This window comes from Ostrea edulis, chromosome 1 (assembly GCF_947568905.1).
Source record: "Ostrea edulis chromosome 1, xbOstEdul1.1, whole genome shotgun sequence".
NCBI lineage: Eukaryota > Metazoa > Mollusca > Bivalvia > Ostreida > Ostreidae > Ostrea > Ostrea edulis.
Window position 1 is genome coordinate 28897513 of NC_079164.1, and position 9881 is coordinate 28907393.

Genomic DNA, 9881 nt, shown 5'->3' on the forward strand with positions numbered 1-9881 from the left:
CCATTAAAAAACATATTTCTCTCTTCAACATAGAATGGACAATCAGTAAGGAAATGAAATTCATCTTCTACACAATTAAGGTTACATAATTCACATATTCTTTTGTTTCTTTCTAAAGAAATCTTCTGGCCAGAATTGGTTTTTGTAAATTCATATCTTCCTCTTTCAATTCGAAGGTCTATGGAGCGCCAAATTAACATAAACTCAAATAATTGAAGATATCTTCAATTATTTGAAGATATCATCAATTCAATTATTGCTCTCTTTAACTGAATTAATGCGCGCATTAAATCAATTATTGCTCTCATCAAATGAATTAATGCCCGCTTCAATTCAATTATTGCTCTCATCAATTGAATTAATGCGCGCATCAATTGAATCAACGAGAGCAATAATTGATTTAATGCGCGCATTAATTCAATTATTGCTCTCTTCAATTCAATTGATGAGAGCATCAATTTCGTAGAAATATTGCTCGCAATAATTGATTTAGAGCTCGGTATAAATAATTTGATGATCTCTTTAATTCAATTGAAGATATCTTTAATTATTTACAATGCGTTTGTATAAGGAATTAATGCGCGCATCAATTCTTTTAAAGAGAGCAACAATTCAATTAAAGAGATCATTAATTCAATTGTGGATATGTTGAATTGAAGATATCTTTATTTAGTTGCTCTCTCTAAAAGAATTATTGCTCTCTTCAAATGAATTAAAGATATCATTAATTCAATTGAAGAGAGCAATAATTTAATTAATGCGCGCATTTAATCCATTATTGCTCTCATCAAATGAATTAATGCGCGCATCAATTCAATTATTGCTCTCATCAATTGATTTAATGCACACATTATATCAATTATTGCTCTCTTTAATTGAATTGTAGCGCGCATCAATTCAATTCTTGATATCATTAATTCATTTGAAGAGATCATTAATTCAATTAAAGCGCGCATCAATTCAGCAGAAGAATTAATGCTATCATCAATTCATTTAATGCGCGCAAAAATTCAGAATTGAAGATATCATTAATTATTTGAAGAGATCTTTAATTAAATTGTTGCGCGCATCAAATGAATTGATGCTATCTTCAAATAATTGAAGATATCTTCAATTATTTGAGTTTATGTTAATTTGGCGCTCGATAAAGGTCATGTGCACTAATTCGAAATCTACATAGAGTTTTTCTTAATTCTAGGGATTCTAAAAATATATAACTTTCCATAGTAAAGTTTTCTTTATACGAAAAACATGTTGTGAGTTTTCCTGATTTCTGACCCTCTTCACGTCGTTTTGACCAGTAAAGTAAAAATTGTTTCCGTACCTGATCCTTCATTTGTTTTTTGAAAAATGAGAATTTGAGATTTTTACAATTGGGTACCAAAATGCCCATTTTTTCCTTAAAATAATTAATGTTTTTGTACCAACAATTTATATTATATGAATTCAGATTGATATTCTCTGTATAAGCACTGTATAACAGGGATGATTCTGGGCAATTCTCAAGTCTATGCCAATATAGTAAAATACTTTGGATTATAGAGCAGAACATAGGATATCTACCCAATTCAGAGATTATTGCAATACGCCAGTTTCGAGATACGAACTCTTCTGTATAGGAGATGCATTTAGTGGAACTTTGAATGCCTAAGTGGGAAAGCGGCTTCTCTTTAAATATGTAAATGTGGGAAATACTAAATACTATCGAAAGAAATGTTTTACCGAAGAGGAAACATACAAACAATGTCATATTTGCAAGAAATATCTTGGATATGGTACTTATGACCAGCGAAATAACGTGATAGGATAAGAATTCTATGTATTTAATTACTCCCTAAATACTTATCACTTACTTAGTTTGTGTATCAGTCGAATTCGGGTTATCAAACAGCGTATGAGAAACTTACTGAGTACATTCACTTGCACTGTGATGAATATCTGTCCCACTCCCGCGAGTAAACAAATTCTTTCGCGCCTTACTATGTACGAGAGTTCTCCAAAGGGAAATAACTCGGACGTATCTCGAAACCGGCGTATTATTAGTACTTCTTTTACCGGCACCCGGTATTATATATAAATAATGATAACTAGTTTACAAGTAGCAAGCATTTATATCTACAGCAATGAAATATAGAATTTGTATTATGTTTCTGTTATATATATTTACATTATATTTAATAGTATGTAATCACACACACCAAAAGCGTAATCAAATCATTTTTGTTACGTTCATTTGTTTTTCCAACTAATATGTACAGTTAGAGCATTTTGATTATTTCTTATTTTACAACTTTGGAACAACGGAGAGAAAAAAAACCCTGATAGAATTAGCCACAAAACACAACAGTTTGATTTCGAATATGGGGGTTGTAGAATAACCAACTTAAAGATATTTATAAAAATCTTTCAAACTCACTTGGCTTACTGAGGAGAATGCTAGTTTCGGAGTTGGTCGGCAAAGAGGGCTAGGCTGTTTACAATAATTACAGATTGTATAGTGTCACCCATATGTGGTTCTGGTTAAATGTACAGAAAATGAAAGTGATCTATAATCCTTTAGGAAAGAAACACTTTCATATTTTTCTGAATTTATAAATATTAGTGTACTTTCACAACATGATGAATTATTTGAAACTTTGTGGTACAATGATAGAACTAAGTTTCAAATTCAGTGTGTGTTGTTGTTGTTGTTGTTTTTGTTTGTTTGGTTTTTTGTTTTTGTTGTTTTACAAATCCCTTTATATCAAGTGATTTCATACTGTATCCGACTTGATTACCAGTCAGGGATTTTTTTTATTACATATCATTATGAGAGTACCCTGCCCTTCACTGTGTGTGAGCACTATTCTATGTACATTCCCTGGAATCAAATACTTAGACTCCTCCTCTTTTAAAAGACCCTGTAGGTCTTATTTAACGTCCCTCTCGAGAATATTTCACTCATATGGAGACTGCCGGTGAAGGGTTGCGAAATGTAGGCCTATGCTCGGCGCTTATGACACGGGACCTCGGTTTTTGCGGTCTCATCCGAAGGACCACCCCATTTAGTCGCCTCTTACGACAAGCAAGAGGTACTGAGTACCTATTCTAACCCTGATCCACACGGGACAGGTATGAATTTATAGAGATTTTACTTAAGGATAAATGAGGGTCCAGAAGAATTTATGATTGTTTTATGTTTCAGTTATATACAACGTAATTAGCCATTGTGCGAATAAAAATGGTCTAAGGACTCATCTCTACAAGACCATTATACTACTGGAAGAAAATGTTTAAAAATCTAAAATCCCTTACAAAGGATGCATCATTATTCTGAATTCTAGAAGTGAACAAATATCTTTAATTTTTCAAGTATTGTTGATTGTCAAACTGTTAACATGTGCGATATGTACACTTGAACCTGGAACGCTGATACTCTTATCTTTAGGTCCGTCGTGCGTCAACAATTGAACATTTTTAACTTCTTCTTGATAACTACAATTCCAATTTTTTTTTTCAAATTTGATACGAAGCATCTTTGGGACAAGGTGGACATAAATTGTACATTTCAGGATTCATGCACCCCTGGGGCCTAAGGGGCGGAGCAAAAACTGCCCAAAATTGACCAATTTTCAAAAATCTTCTTCTCTAGAACCGCAAAACTAAATGCATAATGATGTAGAGCAGGACGGCCTCTGTCAAAAGTAGAAATTTCAGGATCCCCGGGGTAAGGGTTCTGACCCCAGGGCGTGACCAAACTTAATATATAGTGTCTATGTGTAAAACACTTAAATTACATCTTCTTTAGTGCTATTGATACTAAATTGAAACTAAATGGATATATAGAAAGAGCAGGTATAGTCTTTTACCAAAATTGTAAATTTGATGATCCCAGGGGTAGGGGTTTTGGTATTAGGGTGGGGCCAAAATGTGTAAACAATAGGCATTGATTAGCTTCTGGTGTAAATTAGCTGCAACACAAGGTGAAAAATCAGTGGCGGATTTAAGGGGAGTTGCAGCACCCCCCCACCCCCCCCCCCCCCACCCTCCCCCCGAAATGTTCAAATTTCAGGTAAATCGTGGTATCTTGTTTAGAAAAATGTACTAAACGATAAAAGAAGCAATAATTTCTTCCACTCCCGGAGAAATAAATGACAAAATCTTTTGATTACTTGGATTACTTTATTGGGAGAACTTAAATTTTTTCCCAAAACCCTTAAAATTTCCGTCATTTTATTAATTTCACCTTATTAAAATGATAGAAAATATACAAATGACTAAATAGGAGACACATTTCAAGCCCTATAAAATCTGTAAAATCCAGGAGTTTCCGGGGGCTTCGCCCCTGTGCCCCCACTGGGGGCCTCAAGGTGGCCTCCACACCCCCTGCCTCATAAAGTGGCGTCCCCTGTAACCGCAATTCCTTGATCCGCCCCTGTAAATTGTCATCAAATCTGTATAGTGTTTTAAAAAACTATAATAACCCATGGTGCAATTTCATCAAATCTATACAAGATGAATGTGGTCTTCCCTATATTTGGCAAACTATGAATCCAGCGAATTTATCCTGAATTAAGAAAATAGTTTTTAACACATTATATAAGCAGTCGTGGTAGGTTAGGTCTGTATTATAGAATATTTAAGACGTCCTTTTGCCTTGAAAAGTATTTAATATTCTTGTCTTGTAAATATTTTAAACTTTTTCGTAGATTCAGAACTTGTAATGTTAAACTACCTATTGAAATTGGAAGATGATATGACATACCGAGACAAAATAGAATTTGTAAGTTTTGTTTGAAAAATGAAATTGGCGACGAGTACCATTATTTATTTAATTGTAATTATCCATCTATACTGCAATCAAAGTACTTCTATTTACACCGAAATGTGTACAAGTTTGAACAACTTTTTAACACAGCAAATAAAATTAAATCGATGAAACTATGTAAATTTGTAAAAATTATTATTGAGAGAGTTACCTCTCCTGGCCCCAAGACCATAAACTGAGAATAGATTTGGGTCTAAATTTCAAATTCAGCTAACTTTTGAAATAATTTCATAAATAAATGAAATGTTCAGTATATGTTTGTATTTGATATTTTTTATAAACCAGCTGGGTTTTTAACATATGTGCTAGATTAATCTTATGATATAAGTAATCACAATTTGGACTTAAGTCTATTCTCAGTTTATGGTCTTGAGGCCAGGTCAGCTCATTATCAGATACCGTAATTCATTTTTCTCACGTATGCGTATTTAACTATATTAGTGTAATGTATCCCTAGTACATTTTATCAGTTTATGAGAATAAACTATTGTCATTGTCACCCCAAGCTTTAATAACGGCGCGTTGGCGACGTTTCATGGACTGACAGACACTCCTAGTGGTCTTTTAGGGGTTAAGATCTGTTACTCTTCCAACAATGCCCTTCCAGGATCTTGCGGATTCTGAGAGTAAAGCTGGCGGCTGCGCACACGTCTACCTAAAGCTCAATCTCCCACAAATGAAGTCCGGTGACATGGTGTTTGTGCCAACCAAGAACGTTGATGCCGTTCGTTACAAACACAAGCTGCAGAATTTCATCTGCATACCGTAATTTGTATAGGAATGAAGTCGTGTAATTAATGACTCATCTGAATATATTAATTATAGAATTTTCAAAACAAATTATCTGTTGAATTTGTCTAGAGGTTTAAGGATCTGGATTGCGAACTCCTGAGAAACTGATATAGGTAGAATAATACTGAAAGTAATTAAAGGACATGTACAACGGGTAATTGCAAGTTTCAGTTTTCAGTTTACTTTATTCACTCACACCATATTATGGTACATGAGATACAATATATACAACATTTACAAATAGAATATATTATATGCAAGAAAGTGAGGAATTTCACTATAAGGCGATTAATTGGGGCGGTCCTTTGGATGAGACCGCAAAAACTGAAGTCCCGTGTCACAGCAGATGTGGCACGAAAAAGATCCCTCCCTGCTCATAGGCCGTAGGCGCCGAGCATAGGGGTAAATTATGCAGCCCTTCGTGCAGCAGCCGTGACGTCTCCATGCGAGGGAAATATATTCTCGAGAAGGACGTTAAACAATAGTCGGCCAGTCAGTCATTATATCGTGGAATGTATCTTCTTTTTTTAAATAACAGAAAAATATATCTCAAACAAAATATTTGTAATGTGTTGATGAATACACACAGTGTGGTATTTTTAAAATAATTGGCAATTAAAGTTTGTTAAGAAAATTGTTTGGTGGTGCCTTTCTGAACTCAATCAATCATTTCCTGAATCTCATCACCATTATATAAAATGGTGTACAGGGACATAAAAGAAACAAAGAGTTGGTATATACATATTAGCAAGTGATGCATGCGTGAAATAGAGTAATTGTAGAGCTATACTGACGTCGCCTCTAGGTGTCAATTTTGGTAACGTCAAATGACGTAAAAACGCAACATCAGAACATCGATATAATTCATATAACTTACGTTAAAGAAAGTTTTGATAAAGAAAAATATGAAATTGATATAATTATGCCAGTGGTTTGAAAGTTGAGGCTAACACAGCATGAAACTAGTTAGATATTTTTCCTGAGATATCAAATCTATACAGGTAATGGCTAAACTAAACTTGCGACTTAATCAGAATCAGTAGATAATAGATATATATTTCCTCCGTGATCTTAACGTTGCTCTTTTAGACCAGCAGGGATATATCATCTCAATAGTCCATAATGAAGTCTTCATCTTGTGATTTTCAGTAATTTGCCATGCAATAATTGTAGTTAGAATTATGTAATTTGGTACTTGGGTATGCGCGATTAACAACTAGCACGTCACCCGCCGTTATACCGAGATATTACTTTCATATACAATTTCTTTATACAGGAAAATAAAATATCAAATATCAGCATGCTACAACGATTTAGGTATGAATTCATTCTTACATGCATGCGGACAAACTGAAATGCTATCCATAATTCAGTGCAGGTCTCTCATACTATATATAGTAAACATGATGGTTTTGTATGTATATGTGTAAACACCACAACACTGAAGTGAACACGGAACGCTTAAACCGTAAAATTGTGAGGTGAATATCCCCCGAAATTACACATTGATTTCTGCATTTCGTTATTTTAATACATGTATAACATTGATTAAACAGGCAGAGCTACATACAGTCAATATTTTTCTGGTTAAGCTTGAAATCTAAGGGGCTATCATGGCAATGCAGCCACCTAGAAAAAAGGGTTGTTGTTTTTTTTACAATGACCAATATCTGTTATTTCTATATTCAAATAAAGATATTTTGGGTGACTGTCCCACCTCCACCCCACAATATTTCATTGTAGTATAGTGAATGAAAAGAATGTAAGTGTAAAGTGAAGACATGTATTGAAGGATAAGTCCCCACCCCCATTTAATCGAACCCTGGGAGGGATGAGGCAGATTTAGCTTGTAAGGACCCTAAATCCCCCCCCCCCCCATGACTTTTGGTTTGCTTGTCAAGAATTTTAGACGAATCCACGTTTTAAATGTGAAGCATGGGCATTCTAGGAAGGGGACTACAATTGATTTATTTTCTTCATAAAAGCGCATAGTTTTCTCAAAAACAGTGTTTGTTGTTAGACATGATTTGTTTAAAAGTAGAGATATTTTTAATTCTAATTATTTGTTTAAGTGATAAACGTTGCATTCTCTGTTTTGGTAGTGAATTACAGTTGTGTATATATTGAAATTCATCTTCAACCTCTTGTATATTCTGTCCTCTCTTGGTATATTCATTTCTTACAGGATTTGTTCTGGATTTAGTTCGTTTTCACTTCTAGAAACTTAAAAAATCAAAATGTGCATATCTATATATACAGGAAATGCAAAAGCAACCGAACAACATAGAAAACACACACAACAAACACAAAGTTCTATTCGAAGTGAAGACATATTTAAAACAGCACAGAAAAAAATACTGGTGCAAGGATATCTACTTCTGCCCCTGTCCGGGTTTGAACTCACGACCCGTGGAACCCAAAACCATAGCAGCATTTGACCAGCATGCTTCGACCATTTAGCGGTTAGTCATTGAAACTTGCTTTCTCGCCACACCGTCACTCGCTACACGGTCATCGAGAATGGATATTTGTCATAACTGTAAGATGATCATACTGTACAAAAAGCAAGCTGCATTTGAAATATAATATATAAAGATTACAATGAACTCTTGAACAAACATAACTTTTATATATAATTATATTTATGCATGTGTAAACATACAACTATACATAAAACAAAAAAACCTCACGGATTATGCTTTTTAGGATAGAAATATGTCGATTCCAACCGATGATCGATTATGAAAATTAACCAATATATCTACGGTAACACCTATGTTTATTTATTTTTCAATGCATACTGGTAAACTTACTATCTATTTGTTTGTACCTGATGTAACAGTGATCTTGTTTATTGAAATTGCGTGTACGATAGCCCCCCCCCCCCCCCACCCCCCTTACACACACTGATCATGACTAACGCCTACTTGCAGCATACCCCCCCCCCCCCCCCCCCCTTACACACACTGATCATGACTAACGCCTACTTGCAGCATACCGACGGCTCGATTTCGCATTTCATTGTTTAACGCGCGTAACTTTTGGCTCTAGCTGTTGATTTGACCAGCATAATTTTATCACGACAAAACCCGTACTTTTCATTGATTTTGAATAGCTCCAGGAACGCAAATTTACTTATATCACGTGACTAATAAACGCGGGTACAACATGCAAGTTCTGAATTTTGTTTTAAAACTAGCACGATGTATGCTAAGTAAAATTTCCAATAAATATGAAAATATTATCCAAAAAGTGAATTATGTGAGTGTACTCTTCACGTCTGTCTTTCCTCTCTTACGTAACCTGTTCTTTGAATATTCATCATCCACGTCATATACACATCCTCTCAGCCTCCCCTTTAAATAATTAAAGGGGAGAAACTGCACGGGACGGATACAAACTGGTTACACTGCTTGTAGTGACGATATAAAGCGCTATGATCAAAGCCGAAACGAAAGGCTGTACAGAACTTTCTTCTTTTCTTTTTTCTGTTTTCGTGACTACGATGTGTTTTTTGTCGGGAATATGATGTAATACCACGTTTAAAGTGCGTGGAAAGCCGGTAGAGATCAGCGACGAACACAATTAGGTTCCCTACAGATTACGAGTAGCAGAATTTAACTTCTACAATACACCGTTAAGCAGTTTAATGTCTGAATGACAATTCATGGTCCACGAGATATTGTATAGCTGACAATATGGCAAGATAAATCTATTTATTGTCTACTGACCCTCGATCCGATGTTCGATGTCGGGGTCAACCTTTGGGTAAACTCGTACGTATACATGCACAAGAAGCTTGTAATAATCATATGCTAATGAATTGAGTTGATTTCATTTATGATTAGAAATATTTCATTTCAAAAATTGATTTGATTTAAACATATTTTACTGTATATGTATATAGTTTATTCACCAATCAAGGGCCCTCGGGGGGCATGTCAGAGATGGGGTAATCGTAATCAGTAATCGTAATTGATTACAATCGATTACATTTTTTTAAGTAATCGTAATCATAATTGATTACATTTGTTTTTAAAGCAAAGTAATCGTAATCGTAATCAATTACTTTGGCAAAGTAATCGTAATTTATGATTACAATAATGATTACAATGATTACTTTATATTTATATTAAAATAATTATTTAATAGATAACAGTTAGAGCTTATGTATGTTATGTGTGCCATCATAAGATTTATCCATATCTATATGATATTATACTTACAGTATTTGCATGTATTCAATAGCAACTAAGGTCTAAATCTGTTTAAATTAAACTTA